This window comes from Amblyomma americanum, chromosome 5 (genome assembly GCF_052857255.1).
Source record: "Amblyomma americanum isolate KBUSLIRL-KWMA chromosome 5, ASM5285725v1, whole genome shotgun sequence".
In the NCBI taxonomy this organism is placed as follows: Eukaryota; Metazoa; Arthropoda; class Arachnida; order Ixodida; family Ixodidae; genus Amblyomma; species Amblyomma americanum.
This window is the reverse complement of record NC_135501.1, coordinates 144,350,337-144,371,511: the sequence shown is the minus strand read 5'-3', so window position 1 is coordinate 144,371,511 and position 21,175 is coordinate 144,350,337. Positions and strand designations below refer to the sequence as shown.

The window sequence follows — 21,175 nt, the reverse complement described above, 5'->3', positions numbered from 1 at the left end:
CAAATAAATTCAGAAAGAGTACGTTTCCTAATTTTTTGTTTTGCGTTGACCGAGACGTGTTCTCCTTGGTCCCCGGGGCTGTAGCGCGTTCACCGGCGATCGTTCGCGATCGCGACTGGGGACTGGCGCGGCGACAAAGATGATGGCAGTGTCATCAAAGGGCCGACGCATGCCCAGATGAACGCTATATCAAACCAAACAGCCGTAGGCGCCGCACATGTATACGCAGCCAAAGCGCTCTAGACACACGAACTGACGACTGTACAGTAGATACAAATACGAGGTTACAATGCAGGGTAAAAAAAAAATATACCGTTATCGTTTGGAAGACTTAAGCAAATTGCGTTAGATGTTTGGTGGCGCTGTTTGGGCGGCCGCCCCCTTTTCCGGGGTTACTGAATTGCACACATTTCAGTAAATTAAAAATTTATTATAGTACGTGTCTCCGTATCCAAACAACAGTTCCCAAAGAGACACAGCGCAGGACAGCTCACCCTTTCCTCGTCTCACGCAGGGGTGGTGAGCGAGTCGCACCGCATGCAACGGTCGCAAATACAAAGATAAACACCACAGCCGCCGTCGCCGACTGAAACAAGCTGACATAAAAGAGGATTCATGTCGGCAGACCACCGACGCATGCCACGAAACGGGGGAACGTTCCAAGGTCACGAACACAAGACCAAACATTGTCCATGCTGTTGCTGCCCTGCTGAAGTTGCTAACACATGTAAGGGACACAACGTCACAGTGCCGGTGATGGCGCCCGAGGCAACGCCGCAACGAGGCCGAATGTGCTCGCGAAACAAGCCAAGGACGTGCGCCGCTTGCTATGGTGGGATGCTCAACGGCTGTGGCATTTGAAAATTCAAACCCGAGAGGGTTTTCCTTCTTTCGGAATCTTCTTGCTCTTTATCGGCGCGCCAAATGCGGCACAGAACCGGCTGGCCCTTTCTTCCCCCTGACATAAACCCATATACCCATAAAAGCCTTTAGTGAAGTTTAGCGCTTGTGTCTAGAAAATTGCAAAACATTATTTGGCGCGAGGAAATGGCGCAATATTTGTGTAACAGCTCGCCGTACACCTGAACCACGCCGTAAGAGATGGGATAGAGGAGGAACTGAGAGAAGAATGGAAGGTTTGTTTCATGGGAGTTTAACGTCCGAAAGCGGCTCAGGCTGTGAGAGACATCGTAGAGAAGCTCTCCGGAAATTAAGACCAGCTGGGGTTCTTTAACATGCACTGACATCGCACAGGTACACGGGCCTATAAAATTTCGCCTCCATCGAAATTCGAACGCCAAGAAAGGAAGAGGTGCCGTAGTGGAGGGCTCCGCAATAATTCGGACCACCTGGGGATATTTAACGCGAAGTGACATCGCACAGCACGCGGTCGCGTTCACACCCGGGCACATCGCATCAGTAGCAGAGCGCCCTAACCACTAAACCACCATGGCGGGTTGATGTCTTCTCCCCAGGTTGTTCTCTGCTATTGAGCCACACTTGATTTACCCGCTATAGCCCAAACCATCGCCCTTGCTCCTTCTGATCACGTGTGGGGACGGCAGTGGAAACCTTCCCTCCTTCTCCGCTGCCACTTTCGGAGCTTGACCCATGGACCATGGGGAGGCGCACATCCTCGCCGCCAATCGCTAAAACCGATTGGAAGATTGGTGGCCAAAAACACACTGTCGACATAAGATTAAACATGTAGTAAAATGTATGTAAAGAAAATTGCGAATTTTAATGAGAATTTGCAATACATTTAAACAAAAATAAAGAAAAAAGCAGAGCATAGTGGCAAATGCCTGAACGTGAACGTGAACTGCAGTTTAATACTAATCGCTGTTGCGGTGCCGGGTGTCAAAAAAACGATGTTTTCGCTGTCGTGCATTTTCCTTCATTTTCTAGCAGTTAGGCTTGCGTGAACGTTTCATTATCTACTTTCTAGTAGGCGTTGGCCAAAGTAGCCTGCATTCTGTGGGCGATCGTGTCGTTTCAATCCTCATAGGAATTCAAGCAGTAGTCGGGCAGTTTGTTTATATCCCATTCTGTGTACAGTTGAGCTGTTTGGTTTTCATACTAACCAAGTTAGCCCAACAGTTCATGCTGTAGTGCTATGCAAGAGATACCGTTTTCTGATAATCTGGCAGGCGCCTTGTATTACTCAGCAGCAGTGTTTTTTGGCCATTCATCGGTCTGTGGTAGATTTGGGAGGCACAGTAGTAATTATACAAAGGAGGCGACAGCCGCGAAGCATGCATCGAAACAAGAGAACCAGCTCTGTAGGTGCTGCCAGCTTTACCTTATATTTATTTTTTAAGCAGATTCTTTGAAAAACGCTGCAATGGTTCGTCAGTCTATTGCAGGGTGGCATAATCAGCGATTTGTGCCTACCACGGGAGCTAGCCAAATTGAATTAGAAACAATTAACGAACGCGGGGCTTTATCACGCAACCTATATCAGCGTCGCAAAGCCATCTTACTATCATATCAAAAAAGTTTCCGCAAAATATCGTGACAACATGAATGCATAATAGGACACAGGCGTCTTTCACTTGCATTGTTAAAATATACATTCCCCTTCCACTGTTGGATAACACTGTTTAGTCGCATCTGCTGCGCCTGTTGTCGTCAATGCCATGCTGAAAAGAAGTTTTACACAAGCTGTCAGACCGGCTGCCGTCATGCTGGTGTCGTTCATAAGGGGGCTGATAGCGGGGGCCCAGCCTTGTAACTTTTTCTATAGAGCCGCCGCGGTGGCTATATGGTTACTGCGTTCGGCTGCTGGCCTGAAAGACGCGGGTTCTATCCCAGCCGTGGCGGTCGAATTTCGATGGAGGCGAAATTCTAGAGGCCCGTGTACTGTGCGATGTCAGTGCACGTTAAAGAACCCCAGGTGGCCGAAATTTCTGGAGCCCTTCACTACGGCGTCTCTGAAAGCCTGAGTCGCTTTGGGACCTTAAACCACCATAAACCAAACATTTTCTTCTCGTTTCTTGTTCATCGTGCAGCATATCCTGGGCTGTGGAGACAGCTTGAACTCACGCGCAATGGTAGGCAACGGCCACCTGCCCTTCCCGAGAGCAGAACAGTCCTCGCGGCTGGCGACTACAATGCAGGATGATAGTGGTCGAAGCCTCGTTGTCTGAGTGTAGTCTTGTCAAGAACATACGATGAACTTATCGTGCAGGAGTACAGCCGCCGCTGTATGGGACGACGAAGATTTCAGGTCCATGATGGACGCCCACGCTCCGGATGACAACAGCATCAACGCCCTTTCCCACCCGCCTACGCCATGCCCAAAGTGACTCGAGATGTCATCCCTGGCGTGCTCGTTCTCCGAGCATGAAGGCATGGCATCTCTGGAGCGGAATTCCAGAGGGCAAATCCTCTTCGAAGGAGCGCAATCATATGGCAATCCGGCAGTGGACTTCAGTGTTCGCATCTCTGTCGCACTCTTGTATGCAGTTGTTGCATCGTGTAGGACTTCCTGCATTTGTAGCTTCACCTAAACTAACACATTTGCGCCTCCCATGCACTTCCATACCTGCTGTGTTTCATATCTTGTCGTGTAGACCGTTTCTTTGTTAAGCGTATGAAATGTGCATCCAGCTTACAGATTACCTAAGTCACGTATTACTGCGCAGCGGTGTGACAACGATGATGCATCAGCTCTCATCGGTTCTTTAGTTCCGTCATTTTTCTCGGCCACATGGGAATGGGAACAGTACCTATGTACGAATGCATTCTGTCCTCGATCAGGTACGGCAAGTGAGGTGGGATGTATAATCGACTTTATCTACCTTTTTGCTGAACGTTTTTATGTTTTTGCCCTTACTCACACTATGTGCGCCCCTTTTGGAGATCTTTAATGACTTTCTTGAATGCCTGGTAGCCACGGGCTCTTGTGCTTCAACCCCTTTCGAAAAAGAAATAATATAAGAATGCAGTTACTGTTGGCCTTTCGTTTTGCAAGCTTTTCAATTGATTTTTTTTATTCGTATGTTTTGCAGTCTTTGTATGCCGACATGTTTGTGGTATTAGGCATGCACGACGTTGACTTCCGCCGATTTCCCTTTTTGTGTCCAGTAGTAATACTTGGAACACTTAGGGAAGTTAAGTGCACTTGCACCTCATTATCGCCCGTGCACCAGTCTGGTGCACGGGCGAGGTGGCATTGCCTTCCGTGTCTTCATATTCTTGCGGCCAAACCTCTGCCAAGGGACCAAGAGCCTACCAGGAGCAGCCGCTGGACTTTTTGTCCAGGAGTAAATCCTCTTCCTCTGCGGTCGCTGACGGCGTCACCGACGGTTAAGCCTGTGTGGCGTGTATTCCTGAGCAATGCGCCAGCACCGTCGGGCCGATGAACCGCCGAAGTTCCGGTCCGAAAGACTACAGGGACCCGGCGTACTTGGAGCGCCGCAGAAAGAGCAACGAATCGGCCAGGAAGTCCCGGGCTGCCAAGAAGGCCATGGAGGCAGCGACGGCACACCTGCTCATCGAGTTGGCGAATGATAAGACAGCGCTCGAATCCGGGCTTGAAAGGGCAAAGGTCGCTAACAAAGAGCTCAGGTCAGAGCTTGAAGAGGAGCGAAAGCTTTCCCTTTTCAGGGCCACTACCCCCTGCAGGTCAAGGCAGGGAGGTAATTAAGCGGAATCTAGGCGCCGCGTTGTGCATCGGTGATCCCCAGCTTTGCTTAAATCTGAGCTGCAAGGCATCCAGAAGAACTTCATTGTGGAGAGAAAAAACAACAGAAGAAACTTCGAAATGAACGTAGGAATAAGGGAATGACCAGGACAGCGTGCCTCTCAGATAATGAGGTCTTTCATTCAGCGGCAGCGCACTGGGAGCGTCACATGGAGTTGTTCCCGGGTTCGAACCCGACCGCGGCGGCTGCGTTTTTATGGAGGAAAAACGCTAAGGCGCCCATGTGTTGTGCGATGTCAGTGCACGTTAAAGATCCCCAGGTGGTCGAAATTATTCCGGAGCCCTCCACTACGGTACCTAATTCTTCCTTTCTTCTTTCACTCCATCTCTTATCCCTTCCCTTACGGCGCGGTTCAGGTGTCCAACGAAATATGAGACAGATACTGCGCCATTTCCTTTCCCCAAAAACCAATTATTATTATTATTATTATCACATGGAGCTCACAGTCTGCCAAGAGATGGCGCGACATCACCAAGATAAAGGGGGAGGAGATGAAGTGCAAAGCTGTCTTCTTAGAGAAGTGCCGGAAGCTTTGGATGAAGGTGGACGCGCTCTACAACGCAGCTGGGTTCTAACAAAAGGCCCTAGACCAGGCGCACACAGGAGCAGCATTCTGATAAGTCAATCCGCTTCTCGAGGCCTTCCCGAGTTGTCCAACTTATTCCAGCCTTTTTAGAAAGCTTTATTTTTCTTCTCTGTTCAAACACACCTATACTCTAGTCATCCTACTTTTTAGTTCTTTTTCGATGATAGCGCCTTTCTTATGTTTATCTTCATCATGTCTAATAAAACAGGGTTCAAATAAAAGAGCAGTCTTCTGTCTTGTTATAGCTCATCGGGAAAGCAACATCTCACGCGCTTTCGTAATAAACCACAGCCTAAAACGATATTGCCTCGAGTCACAATTAAACGAGTCCGAAAACCACCGTTTTCAATCTAGGATGAATTGTGAAATTGTCCGAAAGGCGTTTCTACACATAGATCATTACGTAGGAATCGAATACGTGCAGTAAATAATTTGTCACTGAATTGTCTTTCCCACAAGCAAAAGTATTTGTCATTGACCCGAGTCGAAGTAAAAACTATTCAACGTTTCGGAACCCGTACGAGTTCCTTGTTCACAATGAGGCTAAAATGACAAGCGATCGAAACTTAAATGCGCAGAATATGAAGTAATTAATTTTTATACACGGGTGGCATCGTCCCTTCCTTCCGGTTCATAGTATTAGGCGTCGTTTGGATTAATGATGACTCAAGCAAAAGACGTGTCGTCCGGTTCCGCTCTTTGGATAAAATTGCAGCGTTGTCCCAGTCGATACCATGCGTTTTCTCGAGCGCGTGCTCGGCAGTCGTGTTTCAAGAATTCCCCAGAAGAATGAAAGACCATCAACACGATATCGAAAACCACAAAGTGGCTTCCAATGCGATTGGAGAGCACGCGCTCGAGAAAACGCATGATATCGACTGGGAGAACGGTGCAATTTTATCCAAAGAGCGGAACTTGACGACACGCCTTTTGCTTGTGTCATCATTCATCCAAACGACGCCTGATACCATGAACCTAAAGGAAGGGACGATGTCAGCCGTGTACATACAGTCACTACGTCAAGATCTGCGTATTTAAGTTTCGACCACTTGCCATATTAGCCTTGCTGTGAACAAGGAACCCGTTCACAAGGAACGGGTTCCGAAACGTTGAATAGTTTTTATGGCGACTTAGTCAGTGACCTAATACTTTTGCTTCTACTAATGCCTCAGCAAACGAACTTTCGTCCGAACCCATGACTATGTCATTTCAAACAATATCTCTCTTTCAGCAGCCCAGCCGTGCGTATGAAGCTCACGCTTCACGTAACCATATCTAAGGATTGACCTCATAGCTACCCGTCAACTTTTGGAGCCGACAACGCATGAGAAAGAATTCATTTGCGAAGCGTTATACGATTCGTTTTAGCTCGACGACGCTTCATCCATCTGGCACGTTTCACAAACATACCTTGCCATTTCATTAGAAGCTTGATCGAATTCCCCCCCTGACAGTATTGCTTCGTGCCCAGATCCAGAAAATTTTCGCACTAAACTAGCGAGTCACCTGTGTCTTACATGATGTTTTTAGCCTTACCACATAATCTACATGTTTTTAGCTTTACCACATTACCATTGCCTTCAATATCTCTATAACAGTATGTTACAATTTTCATTTTTCAAAACTTTTGTTCGAGAATGTTGGACGTGTGGATTTCGAAAAGCATAGCTGTATAGTAACGCCAACATCATCGCTAATACTTCAGAGGCATGAAAGAAGTAAAAGAATGCCCCGTGCATGCTTCTTTACAGTGCTGCTTGATAACGCTCGGATGAAGCCCGTGCCGTGTCCAGCTAAGGACCAGCGAAGCCCAGTCCGAACCCTTGTAAACACGAGCTCGCATTAACCAGTGCTGGTGCCGTGATGAAGGTGGAAGCAGCGAGCGGTGGTTCTCAGCAGGCGCTGGTCGACTCCTCGGAGCGGAACCAGTGTCCCCGCCGTCCGACACTGCCCCGCCTGGGCAGCCACAGGCGCACCATGATGGTCTTCTGTGTGGCGGCGGCAGTGCTGGCGTTGCAGGTGAGCGCACCTGCAATGGGAAATGCCTTGGCGAGCACGGTCAGCCTACGCGAGCCGATCTCTGCTGGAGTCCTTGCATGAGACTGGGTGGTGACGGGGACAGTGAGCGCCAAAGTGCGCTTTTCTATTCTCAGAAGATAATGTAGATAAACTGTAGTTTTCCCGGGAGAGCGATGCCGGCCATTTCATGGCCAAATAAAGTAGGTAGTTTAGTTGACTCTCAGATTGTTCGGCATCTTGCGGTAACCTAACTTTAATTTCGGCTTTAATACTAAGAATCGCTCAGCCTGTCAGAAGTATCAAAGCCTACGTACACTTTGAGAGCAGTAAAGCGCATTTGCAAGACACACCGCGAGGCGTAAAGAGGACACGGGACAATCTCTTGCCCTCACAAAATTTCTCGCTGTGGCGGGAGTCCTCCGCCCTCAGCTAGGAAAAAATTAAGAACTCAGTGGATTATCCCCGTAAGAGGATCCACTTCCAGCCAATAGCACCGGCCGATTCTCGTGACTCTGCTAGCGTGACAATGTAGGGAGCGGCTCCCCAATGCAGATAGGGGGCGATCCACGACTAAAGAGACAAGGATTATCCCCTTTCATGTACCACTTGCTTTGTCGCAATACCAGGGTGATGAGGATCGGCCGATGCCATTGGCTGCTGAAAGGGGCTCCTGTAACATAGAAAAGCCGCTGCTTTGTTGAGTTGTATCCGGCTATATGATGAGGTGGTGTGTGCATCTGGCAAGTACTTCGAGATATTTACAAGCAAGTTACCAGCACCTCACAAGAGGAAATTGTTTCCTGTAGTCACTAGCACTATGGTCAATAGTTCAATGCGTAAGATGTCCAGGCGGAACTTAAATTCACACTGCGCCGACGCATCTCTGTGAGAGCAGTTTGACTTTAGTCTCAATTTTGTTACTACGCAGGTGGCGTTGGTCCTGGCGTTATTCCGTCCGACCAAGATGACTCCGGACGAGGTGATTTCTTTCAAGAGTCTCCTTGAAGTGAGTAGAAAAAAAATCGTTCACACGCTTAGCTCTTTGAGCGTTGGTCAGAAATGCGACAACTTGCCTATTTCACCGCCAATATGACGGTGCTCAGCAGTTTTCAAGTAGTATAATGTCTAGGCTTCAATTAGAGGCTCTGGCCTCGTCCATTGACAGAATTTGTCAATCGATCGAGTTGCAAGCTCAATTCAAAGATAATGAGTAACTGCACATATTATGTGACGTGGCAGCTCTTTAATATCACGTCATCGATGCTTTGTTACGTAAGATATATCTGGCGCTGAAGGTTTGTCGACGGTTTTGCGGAGGCAAAACAGTTTGCAGCCATTTTAACCGGGAGAGACAATACAGGGGTCTGGTGAAGGCACTGCCCGCTACGGTTAGCACGCACTCGCGTGACACTGTTGCCGTGGAATCACAAATCACCGTTTCCAAAATTAATGCTAATTTATTTAGACGGAGAATTCCTCACGCTCGCTGTGTTCCAGGCCGGTGCGTCCTCTAGCACTGCAGACAGCTCATGCTTGTGTCTTCAAGCGACCATGTATCAAGCAAGTTTTTCCGGGTCTGCGGCATCATCGGCGCCAGCAACTGAGTATCCCGCGGTGTCATAGCATCACATGACTGCCCGCTTCATTGTCAGTAACTTTATCTCTAGCCGATCAGTGTTCACACTGTAGCGCCATAAGATTACGTGGCCCCCTTTTGTGACCAATGACACGCCTAACTCTTGCTTTGCGGAGCGGTGCCAACCATTTGCTGTCGCTTCCACTGCTGACTCTATTACATTATATGAGTGGGCTGCGCTGCTCAGGAGGCATCAAAGTCAATTTTTTTCGCCTTTAGGCATAGCAGTGGTAGACAGCTTCACCCTTGGTCAGAGCCTCTAACAATTACAATCGAATCCTCTTTACCAACCTCCAAGTGGATCGGTTGTGGCCTGGGGAAAGCTTTCTTAAGATCAGGGCAATTTATCCTTACCTTGTGTGCTGCACAGAAGTATATGTACTCAGACGGGCATCCGTGCTTTTAGCAATTCAGAAATTGAGAGCTTGAAACATTTTTGTTCTTTTTTCGCCATGCAACAAACGATGCCAGTGTTAAGTAGGGCACCTGATGGCCATATGGAATCACAAGGACTCTTTTGAGCAGCCTCGCACTTCCAAGAAGTTGAGAAAACAAGTTATGGAAACTCGAAATAACAAAACAAAAAATTTTGTTTTGATTAGATGCTTGGAAATTGTGCAATTATTTATAGTTGGCTTTCCGAAAGACAGCTCTGTAGACTATAAGATGAAGACAAGTAAATGACGCTTTCGTTGGTGCGTCGTGTCCTAACGTTTTGTTTGTTATCGCGTCTTGGGGTGCTTTTGCGACGACCGAGAGTGAGAAGTGCTCTGCAAGCGCTGCAGCGACAGGTAAGAACAGAACAAAGCAGCCGTGGACGGTCACTGATCTGTGGCATCCTCGCTAACAAAAAATGATTTTTTCTGAAACGTAGGGCATCGTCGCCCATATTCGCTCCGCCATCTGTCGGTGGAATGTGTGAACTTGAGGAATTTGAATAACTTTTTTTTTCCTAGCAACCACCTCCAATTAAAAATAGGCATGACTGCTCAATATGCGAGTTCTGATTTATTGCTTTGTTTCGTGTTCAACCGCAAGGTGATAATGATAATCATGGGGTGTCGCTAGTGTTCCTGTATAGGGAGCATATACAGGAACACTAGGTGTCGCCTGCGCTTAGCGCTATCTGTGGGATCGCATGCTCACAACTTAATGATAACTGAAATTCGCCCTGCGGGCACAGCGATGCATCTGGATAGACCATTGACTCAATGGACATGGGGATTACCCGTGTTACAGTAGTATGCGACCATCAGCTATCATATCCAGTCTGCATATAGCGTTTCGTGATACTTCCGCTTAATCCATGCACGACAATTGATAAAAGAAACTTTTCGTGTGATGGTCGTTGCGCGATACTTAGACATTATGGTGCATTGGTGGCGGTGATTGTGACTGCACTTGATCGGTTCTGCGCAGGATGTCGATTCAATTACCGACACAAGCGGCGATATAGACTAAATGGTCACCTGCAGAGAAGCCCTCGAAGAAGAACCGTATGTTATAAAGATCAGTGTAGAATTCATTTCGCTCGCCATTTTGAACCGCTTGGCTTCTGCAGTGATGAGCGATATCCAGCGCTGAACCTTTTTCTATACAAAAAAAAAACGTAAAAAACGTTATGCATGAATTAATCGTAAATACATGAGTGCGTACCACGAACTTCAATGCCGTGTTTGTCTGAATATCACCCTTAACAGAAAAAAAAAAGGTTTCCAGAAAAGGGTTAAGGTAAAAAAATGGGCTTTGAGCTCCGCCGTCTCTTGTTTGAAGCAAGGCCTGAATCCTGTATGGCTTCGCATGTGGGTTGTACAGGAGCAACTGCGCATGCGCGGGAAATCTCCGTGCATGCACCTTGGTTATATGCACGTTGGCCGTTGGTCTGTAGCTTTCAGAGCGGTCTAGTTAGGGAAGAGGAAGCCATTCACAGTAAGGAGCTTACCCCTGTGCAGCAGAAACTATGTGAAAACAAGGATTTGTGGTCGAATACGGTGCGCGGCACTTAAAAGTGTGTGAAGCACTTGACTCAACATATTCAAGCTCAAATAAAGCGCTTGTAGAACTGCCAGCATCTTGCGTCTTTGTATGTCTTCCAGTTTTTGCCACCTTCTGTTGCCCAACCGCGAATCTACACCTCCATCCACATCCACGACCCTCCAAAAATGTTTCTGAACGCACTTCCACATTATTCCGTGTTCCTTTATCATATTCTGGAAAGCTTAAATGTGTAGTCGCGTTCAGTCAACCCCCCTAGCCTCCTCCCCCCCCCCCCCCCCCCCCCCAAGTTTTACAGCGCACCCACAAACATTCGTCAGCTCTGCACCTCCACGCATTACATACTAGAAAAAGAGTAAAATATTTGGCAGGACCCTGCATATTTCAATTAGTAGCGTCACAGCGAACCACGGTGTAGCGAACGTGAACGTAGTGCTGCTGTACTGGTTGAATTTCGCGGTTCTTTTGCGCAGTCTAAGAACGCGTGCTTGTTGCGCCATCTAGCGGGCAAACAGAAAACCGCTTGCGAAGAAACGAAAGTATTTCGGCTCGAAAGAGTTATTAACGAATGTCACTCTTAAATAACCGTCCGAGGAAAACGCACAATCTTTAGCCTTTCAGTTCGGTGCCGTAAAGGTCACGCTGTGACGTTTCGTGCGGTTGGTGTCTGGTGTGACGGCGCCAGCAGCACCGGCGTGGTCTAATGGTTAGGATACCTGGCTCTCACCCAGGAGGCCCGTGTTCGATTCCCGGCGTCGGAAGAGTTTCATCGAGGTCTCATGGTGTAATGGTTAGCACTCTGGACTCTGAATCCAGCGATCCGAGTTCAAATCTCGGTGATACCTTAGGGACTTTCTTTTTTCCTTCGTTGAAAATACTCGCTAAGGCGACTTATTGTTACGAAGTGCAGCTCTTCCAAACCACTGCGCGGCTGCCCCGGGTTCATAAGCGGTAGGCACTTAGATGCTGCCCTTTTGATGCTTACCTAATGCATAGATATAGCTAGGGCGGAAAACAAGCTTCTGTATTAAGCCTTCCTGGACATAAGCGGTGCGTACGACAGTGTAAAGAAGGAATTTTTTGTCGAAATATACCAAGATAATAGCGTTGAAATTGCATGGAAAAGGTTAAGAAGTAGGACAACTGTCGAGGTATGCACAGCATTAAGGCAGGGTTGTCCTTTTTGACCGCTGCTGTTTATGATTCAAGCGATAAATGTGGCAACAAGGCTAGCTCAGAACAAAGTAATCTATAGGTTATAATCTATCGTGCAGGTTAGGCGGAACGGCCGTGGAGCAGCGGCTCCCCGGTTTTTATGTATGCAGGCGGTATTGTACTATTAGCTGACAGACTGGAAGATTTACAGACTTTGGCTAAGTCTTGCTGGGATGAAGGAGACGCTGTAGGCTTCACTTCTAGCGGAATTCGAACGGTTCCACTGATCAGGTGCTTACAATCCAAGGCCATGAGATGCCCAGACTGGCAGAATGCAAATATCGAGGGATTCGGATGAATGAAGGCCACATGGTTTGCATGCTTTACGAACACCCTATAAGGACAAAAGGGTGAAGAGATGCCGCGATAATAAAGCAGAGAGCATTATGCGGTTACAACAAGTAAGAATATAGCAAGTTACAATAAAGCCAAAGGGCAACTTTTTCCGCAGCTCTTTCAAATAGTTGGGCATATATAGAAATAAACATTTGATTTGGTTTGATATTTGGAAAGAAAAATGGTGCCATTGGTTACTTTTGGTAAGGGGCTTTTGTGCCTAAGGGCAGAAGTTCAGTCGGGGCTAGAAATAAATCGGAGAGCTGTTGGCAGATTAGCAATAGGTGCCCATGGAAAAAATCTACCAATGAGGCAGCATAGGGGATAAAGGCTATGCATCGGCTGAAGCTCGGGAAGCTCAGAATAAAACACTGTATGCATTAAGAACGCCGGAGGAAGTTTGAGGATAACAGGTGGGCCGCTAAGGTATATAAATACTTGCACTTGATGTACGCAGGACGCAAGGACGGAGAAATTATAAACTTTAAAGCAAGGGTATAAAATCACAGAGAGTAAAAGCTGGATTAATTCAATGGAAAAGTAGCGCACTGTAGAACTGTATAGAAACTGGAAAAGGCAAATCAGCTGAAGCAATCGTTCCTTGATAACTCAAGAGGCAGCGCCCTACTCTTTGAAGCTAGGTCAGGGTGTATTTAGAACGCGTAGCTACTGTAGCGGTTCCACTTCTACCGATGCACAGCTGCTCCATGCTGGTAGAGACCAAAGGGTTGAGACATAACGAATGTTATGTGAATTAATCTGCTCAGAGTTAGCAAAAAGTGATTGGACGATTAATGGTTCAAAAGCTGGGCGGTGACGCAAGTATACAAGTTTAGGATTAAAAATGTAATTTAACAAAAATGGCTAATATTATACATATAGAAAATACCGTTAAGTTTGAAGGATTGCTTGAAGAAATATGAGGGGCGAAAAGTCTAGGCAAGGCGGCAACCGCCACCACCCTGCATGTTTCAAAGGGCGCTCCTAACTTTCATCCCCCCCCCCCCCCCGTCCGTCCGTCCGTCAATCCATCCTGGACTTTCGATACAAGCCTCCATTGCCGCACTGAACTTGGTAAAAGGGCTCTGCACGCATATAGTAAAAATACGCATATAGCGAAAAAAAATCAAGCTCCTGACTGGATTCCCATATTAACATGTCTATGTTTTTTTGTTTTTAATTGTAATGTGGACAGTTATATTAAATAAATGGATTGAAAAATGCGCAACAATCTAAGTTCCTTTATCCAGGTCAAAAATTTAAGCTGGCACTAAACGAGCGTTATTGAGGACCGCTGGTTGCCATCTCTCCTTCAACAATTGCTTCGTTCAAGCGTTACTTTCGCCTGTGACAGTTCATCTGCCTGCGACAGTAACGCTGACGCTATCGGTGTTAGGTGCAGTGAGAACTGACGCTGATTTCTGAATGCTTGCAAGTATAGTTCTGAAATTGTGAAACGTGACAGAGAGGCCCCCATGCATGGAACGCAAACATATGTTGAAATTTGTAGTAAAAGCTTCTGGTTCCCTAAACATTGCTGCTACAGGGCTAGACTGCAGTGATGGCAAATGTACAGTGAACACCGACGAAAGCTGAGGTTGTCGATCGCGGTACTAGACTCCAGTAGGGTCGCGCTTAAATAAGGCAGAGTAAAAGGTTGAATTAAGCAATTGATATTGCTCGTTTGAGCCAATTGCGTGTTTAGAATCAAAAGAAAATCCCTGTGCTTCGAATCAATGTAATCTGTGACGGCAGGAAAAGCTTAACATCAGGCATTGCTTACTTACCGATATAGTGAAGTTTGCTTTTTACACGAACTGTTTTCCACAGACCCCTCTCTGTTTCTTTAACCTTTTAACAGAAAATTCTTGCTCCCCCCCCCCCCCCCCCTCCCACAGTGTCCATATATTTTCTTGCCAATTTTCTACTTCGCTTTCTTCATTTTGTGCCGACGTTTCATCATGTACAAGTAACTGATAACTTTCTGAGCCTACTGCTTCCCCGTCATTTCTCTGAATCGCTACTCAAATTCTATCTTGCTAATAGTTTCGGATCCCGTTTTACGTTGTGCCCCCTGATTTGGTGCATTGCCAAGGCAAGCCACCCGCCGCGGTCGCTCATTGGTTAGAGCGCTCGGCTACTGATCCGGAGTTCCCGGGTTCGAACACAACCGCGGCGGCTGCGTTTCAATGGAGGCGAAAAGCAAAGGCGCCCGTGTGCTGTGCGATTTCAGAGCACGTTAAAGATCCCCAAGTGGTCGAAATTATTCCGGAGCCCTCCACTACGGCACCTCTTTCTTCCTTTCTTCTTTCACTCCCTCCATTATCTCTTCCCTTCGCACGGGCGCCTTTGCGTTATGATAGAGGCGAAACGCAAAGGCGCCCGTGTGCTGCGCGACGTCAGTGCACGTTAAAGATACCCAGGTGGTAGAAATTATTCCGGAGCCCTCCGCTACAGCACCTCTTCCTTTCTTCTTTTACTCCCTCCATTATATCTTCCCTTACGGCGTGGTTAAGGTGTCCGCCGATATGTGAGACAGATACTGCGGCATTTCCTCACCCCCCCCCAAAAAAAAAAACAACAAGCAAGCCTACCTATCGGCGCTACTAATACTAATTAGTGTTGGCCCTAATTACTTCTATAACTAATTATTTTGAAGCGAAAAGCTTCACTAGGCTCGTTAACACCGGGCATCGCGTGAGCCACAGTACAGATTTGCCACAGCTGCGCACGCGCGAAACCGAATGGCATCACGCGGAGCGCAGGTGGCCGCTGCTGCCGCAGGCGTCGTCGCCGCCGCGCGCTGCCTCCGTCGTCTGACCTTTCGCCATGGAAGGAGGAGAAGAAGACCCAGAAGTGGTAGCGTGGGAGTTGGCTCAAAAGCAGCGAAGATATGAAAAGTGCAAGGCTAGACAAGCGGCTGAAACGCCAGAATCACGAGGGGCACACTTTGCTAAACGGCGGAAAAAGGACGCTGAACTGCGCCGTTTGGCTGCGTCAATTGAGAGTGGCCAGGTGAGCAAAGACTGTACTTCGGGAGACGTCGAGCGGTTTCGAGGAAAGAATGAGAAGGCCAGAGCTAAACAGCCAACCGAAACACCCGAGCAACGAGAGGAGCGTCTCGCTAAACGACGGCGACAAGACGCTCAAAAGCGGCTCTTAGCCGCGTCTGCTAGCAGTGTTAGCAGCCAACAGAGCGAAGTCGACGACGGCGAAGCTGTGGAAGAAGAGGTGAAGACTCGCTAAATGTTGAAACTCGGTGAAAGTGCCAGTGGGACAAAGGTAGGTCTCCTCGATTTGGCTGCACTTTCTGCACCAGTTGAGGAAGTGCGGCACTCTCGCACTCGATTTGACAGTGCAGCCAGTGCCACCTGCACTTCGGCACTCGATTTGGCCTCGTGCTGCACGAGTTCTTCTGCACTGCTGCACTAGCCTCCCGGCGAGTTCTCTTCTCGTGCAAGTAGTGCAAGGTGCTTGGCGCCCTCCGTAGCAGACGGCTCCGCGGCCGCTTGTTTTGTGAGCGGCGTTGAGACCATCTTTGAGACGGCCGCGTACCCGTGTAAGACGCGGCATCTGCGCCGGGCCATCACCAAACAGCTGAAATGACTGCGCGTATACGTGTGTGTATGCGCGTGTGTGCGCGTGTCTGTGTACGCGCGTAAGCGACTGGCTGGCATGGCGCACGTACGGAAGCACGTACTGCGTATGGGTTCGCATCTTTCTATCCAGCCTCGCACGTTGCTTACACCATTTCTCTTTTGTGTGCAATTATTATTATAGACGCCACCACGATGCAGCGCTTCCATAAGAGGCAGATTGTGAGATGTTTTATAATACGTGGGCGATCGCAAACGTTTGTGGCTCGCTGCGACATCAGTACCTCCGCTTACGACAGCGACTGGCTTGAGGTCGCCGTCAGCCCACACCTTCGCCTGCCACTTAGCCTCTGACAGTCACGTCGCCGTCATCGTCCGCAGAAAGTGAACGCGATTGAGTTCAAATATAGATCAGGCAATTCTTGGCGGACAACCGTAGTCACTCTTCGACAGGACGGAAGCAGCCTGAATCACGCGCATGGACTGTAAAAGATCGTCTCGAGCGGTAGTCTAAATAACCTGTCTAATTAATTGTTGCCTCTTCGAAGTACCCGTTGAATCAGTGACGGTCGACCGGCCTGCGCCCCTTTAAACAACGCAACGGAAAGAACGGTGTCAAATTCTTCACCACTTTTGGAATTAACAAAGTTCATAGCCGCTCCACGAGATGTGCCACTTGGAGCAAATACACAGCGTTTAGTGCAGCTAGCACAATCTCGCGCATATGTGAAAACACGCGACAAACACCAACACGTAGTACATGGCCGCAGCAGACGAAAGTTTCTGCACTTTTGCACTCGATTTGGCCGCTGCACCGACAGCACTAGTGTCGGGCGACACTCGCGCCGCAAGAACTGGCACTACACTGACACGGCACTTTTGTGAACTAGTGCGGAAAGTGCAGCCAAATCGAGGAGACCTGGTATTTACGACAGACTGTGGACAACCCGTTCGGCCACGTGTGTGACGTTTGTGAGCCTAAGGCATTGCGGGATCTTAGACGATTGTACAAGCTTTGTATACCTAAGACAACACGTTTTGGAAAAGCTAGAAAGGTATACCCAAATTGTAACCTTATATATGAAACAAGCTAAACCACGAGCATCGCCACGAAGCTTTTCGCTTCGAGATATCCACCAGAAGAACGCGCCTCGGTGTATTGTCGTTATGGAGAGCGCGAAAAAGACGCAACAGCGACTGAACGAAGCGAGGAAGAGACAACGCCCTCAAGAGACACAAGAAGAGCACGCCGTACGACTCGAGAAGCGTCGTAACGAAGAATCGGCTAAAAGTCGTGCCACGTCCCGGAGTGACTCTTCAACTGCGGAAGAGACCGGATTGAGTTCTCGAAAGTGTCGGAATGAGACGACTGCGTAGACGACGTGCCGAGGGAAAGAAGGCTTCGCAATTCAACAAGGGTTAACCAGAGCTAAACCACCGCCATTTTTTATAGTACTAGTATGAAGCACTGAAGTGAAGCAAAGTGGAGAGAGAGTGCGGAGTCACTAATGATGAGCAGAGCACTTCCGCTGCATCGAGAGGGAGGACCGACTTCTATTGTTTGAGTATGTAGCGGCGTAGTATGTCGTATATGGTGTAACCTAGAAGAGGAGGCGTTATCGCGACTACTCTTAGGCGAAAGTTAAGCGCCTTCGTAATTTTAATTGTCAGTTCTGAGTAACTGCTATATAGTGTTCCTACTGCTATTATGTGCCTGTAACCATTGGCGACGTCATGTTTTGAAAGAGACATGGTTTTCTGATAACTGAGTAACCAGCCAGATTAGGCCAATAGCGTTTTTTTTTTTTTTGCGGTTCATAACTCCTTGCAGATAAGGGAGGCACTTTAACAGTTAAAAGCAGGAGAGAACCTGTAAGGACGACCGACACCCCTGTCATGTTCGGGTTGCTGTTTTTTTATTTTTGTTTACTTTTCGAAAAGCCAGTTATTTCAGATGATCAACTAAAACTCGTCTTTGTTTTTTTTTTATTGTCAAAGTAATATTGTCACGGAGTTCTAGAAGACGAAGCGGGCAATGGCGCGGACGGAGCGCTTGTTCTGGGCTCATTAAATCATGTCGTTTGCCATCTGTCATGCTGTTTTGTTTCATCATCTTGCCGTCCGTGAAAACAGCGCGACATAACAGGAACAGAAAAGACAAACGAACGACAGGAACAGCACGAAGTCCTGTCGTTTGTTTGTCTTTTCGGTACCCGTTGGTCGCTAAGTCTTCATATTATTTCGAAGGCTCCTCGAAGGCTTCGCCACACACAAGCACAGGTCCCGTGCGGAACACAATAAACAAGTAAATTTGGTTCAGAAACAACAATGAGTGCGGGGCTTGCACTTGTAAGATCAGGAAGACATTAGCGAACACTACCGAAAGAAACAAAAATCAGTGCAGTTCAAAAATAAGGTATATTTTACCATGATGTGGTCACGTGATGCGCTACAGTGATAATGGCGGATTCCACCGGAAGATTTCTTTTTAAGCAATATTCAATGCTAGATTTCAATAATAAATTTTCGTTTCCTTCACACTTTGAGGCGCGATATTTTCGTTTGGTTTATGGGGGTTTAACGTCCCAAAGCGACTCAGGCATTGAGAGACGCCGTAGTGAAGGGCTCCAGAAATTTCGGCCACCTGGGGTTCTTTAACGTGCACTGACATCGTGCAGCCCACGGGCTTCTAGGATTTCGCCTCTATCGAGATTAAACTGCCGGGGCCGGGAACGAACCCGCGTCTTTCGGGCCAGCCGGAGAGCGCCATAACCACTCAGCCACCGCGGCGGCGGCGCGATATTTTTATTTCCGTCATAATGTGATGACAAGTTTGGGTCAGTGTCCGGTACCTTTAAAGCCTTTCTTTTGTTTTGCTTCTTTTCTCCATACAGAATAGCTTGGACCCTTGATACCTTGACGGCAGACGAAATTGATCGCTACAGCTGCCCCCTCCCGTGCGTGGACGAGGTGGCATTGCCTTCCCCGTCTTCAGATTCATCAGCCCAAACCTCTTCCATGGGACCAAGATCCTTCCAGGAGCAGGCGCTGGACTTTTCATTCAGCAGATGTCAATCCCCATACACTCCATCCCCGTCCAGAGCTCCGTCGCAAGGCTACTTGCACCCGATTTCCGATGCTACGAAATCGTTCGGCTCGAGCACTGTGACCAACATCCGTACAGCTTCGGATAGCAGCTGCTCCTCTTCCTCTGCGGTCGCTGACGGCGTCGGTTCAGCTTGTGTGGCGGGCATTCCTGAGAAACGCGCCAGCACCGTGGGGCCGATGAACCGCCCAACGCCCGGTCCGAAAGACTACAGGGACACGGCGTACTTGGAGCGCCGCAGAAGGAAAAACGAAGCATCAAGGATGTACCGGGCTGCCAAGAAGGCAATGGAGGCAGCGAAGGCAAACCTACTCATTGAGTTGCGGAATGCTAACACAGCGCTCGAGTCCCAGCTTGAAAAGGGCGAGCTCGCTAACAAAAAGCTCAGGTCAGAGCTTGAAGAGGCACGAAAGGACGTTGCGCTCTTGCAAACCGCAGCCACGTGCAAGTGTATATAGGCTAATTGTTCTGACAACGGCTTTCACTATTTAGAGCCCCTACCCCCTGCAGGTCAAGGCAGGGAGGTAACTAGAAGGAATCCCCAAATAAATTTCGAAATTATACGTTTCCGAATTTTTTTTTTGCGTTGGCCGAGACGTGTTCTCTTTGGTTCCCGGGGCTGTAACGCGTTCACCGGCGGTCGCTAGCGATCGTGACTGGGGACCGGCGCGGTGACAAAGATGATGGAAATGTCGTCAAAGGGCCGACGCATGCCCAGATGCACGCTATCTCAAACCAGACATCCGTAGGCGCAGCACATGTTTACGCAGCCAAAGCGCTCTAGAAAGACGTACTGACAACTGTACAGTAGAAATAGATACGAGGTTATAATGCAGGTAATTATATATATATATATACACGGTCACCGTTTAGAAGACACTGAAGTAACAAGCGTTAGCTGTTTGGGCGGCCGCCCTCCTGTGCCGGGGTCCCAGAACTGCACACATTCCATTAAAATAAAAATATACGCAATTTCTTTCACCTGTATTTGCCATCAAGCACACTCGCATCCCTGAGTTTGAACAACAGCCTTCCACGACGTAACGTCTCTTAATTGTCAAACTAGGTTACTGTAGTACGTGTCTCCGTATCCAAACAACAGTTCCCAAAGAGACGCAGCGCAGGACAGCTCATCCTTTCGTCTTTTCACGCAGGGGTGGCGAGCGGGTGGCAACGCATGCAAAGGTCGCAAGCACTGAGATAACCGCCACGGCCATCGTTGCCGACTGAAACAAGCGGACACACAAGAGGATTCACGTCGGCAGACCGCCGACGCAGGCCACGAAACAGGGGGGGGGGGGGGGGATCAGGAAAGAGGGACGGATTTGCAAGGTCACGAACACAAAACCAAACATTGTCCATGCTGTTGCCGCCCTGATGAAGGCGCTAACACATGGAACTGACGCAACGCCACAGTGACTGACGCCGCAGTGCCGGTGATGGCGCCCGAGGCAACGCCGCAACGAGGCCTAAGGAGCTCGCGAAGCAAGCCAAGGACGTGCGCCGCTTGCTACGGCGGGATGCTCAACGGCTGTGGCGTTTGAAAATTCAAAACATTGAGAGCGACAGGGGTATCCTTCTTTCAGAATCTTCTTGTTCTTTATCGACGCGCCAAATGCGGCACAGAAGCGGCTGGCGCTTTCATCCCCCTGGCATGAACCCATATACCCGTAAAAGCCTTTAGTGAAGTTTAGCGCTTGTGTCTTGAAAATTGAAAATTGTTTTTTTGCGAAAGGAAATGGCGCACTATCTGTGTAACAGCTCGGCGGACACCTGAACCACGCCGTAAGGGAAGGGATACAGGAGGAACTGAGAGAAGAATTGAAGGTTTGGTTTGGTTTATGGGAGTACGTCCCAAAGCGACTCAGGCTATGATGGACACCGCAGAGAAGGTCACCGAAAATTTAGACTAGCAGGGGTTCTTTAACGTGCACTGGCATCGCACAGTACCGGGGACTCTAAAATTCGCCTCCATCA

General features: G+C 48.4%; 1 long non-coding RNA gene and 2 other non-coding genes across 4 annotated transcripts; all 3 read left to right on the top strand.

Annotated features, from left to right (window-relative positions):
• Window positions 1-7,012: 7,012 nt before the first annotated feature.
• Window positions 7,013-19,732, top strand: LOC144135126 (uncharacterized). 2 transcript variants are annotated; one of them, XR_013315381.1, is made up of 4 exons: window positions 7,013-7,314; window positions 8,243-8,320; window positions 10,370-10,446; window positions 18,987-19,732. It is a non-coding gene; the product is annotated as an uncharacterized LOC144135126 (long non-coding RNA). The 2 variants fall into 2 exon arrangements; XR_013315382.1 differs by lacking the exon at window positions 10,370-10,446.
• Window positions 11,635-11,706, top strand: TRNAE-CUC (transfer RNA glutamic acid (anticodon CUC)). The gene has a single exon. It is a non-coding gene; the product is annotated as a tRNA-Glu (tRNA).
• Window positions 11,719-11,790, top strand: TRNAQ-CUG (transfer RNA glutamine (anticodon CUG)). The gene has a single exon. It is a non-coding gene; the product is annotated as a tRNA-Gln (tRNA).
• Window positions 19,733-21,175: the final 1,443 nt, after the last annotated feature.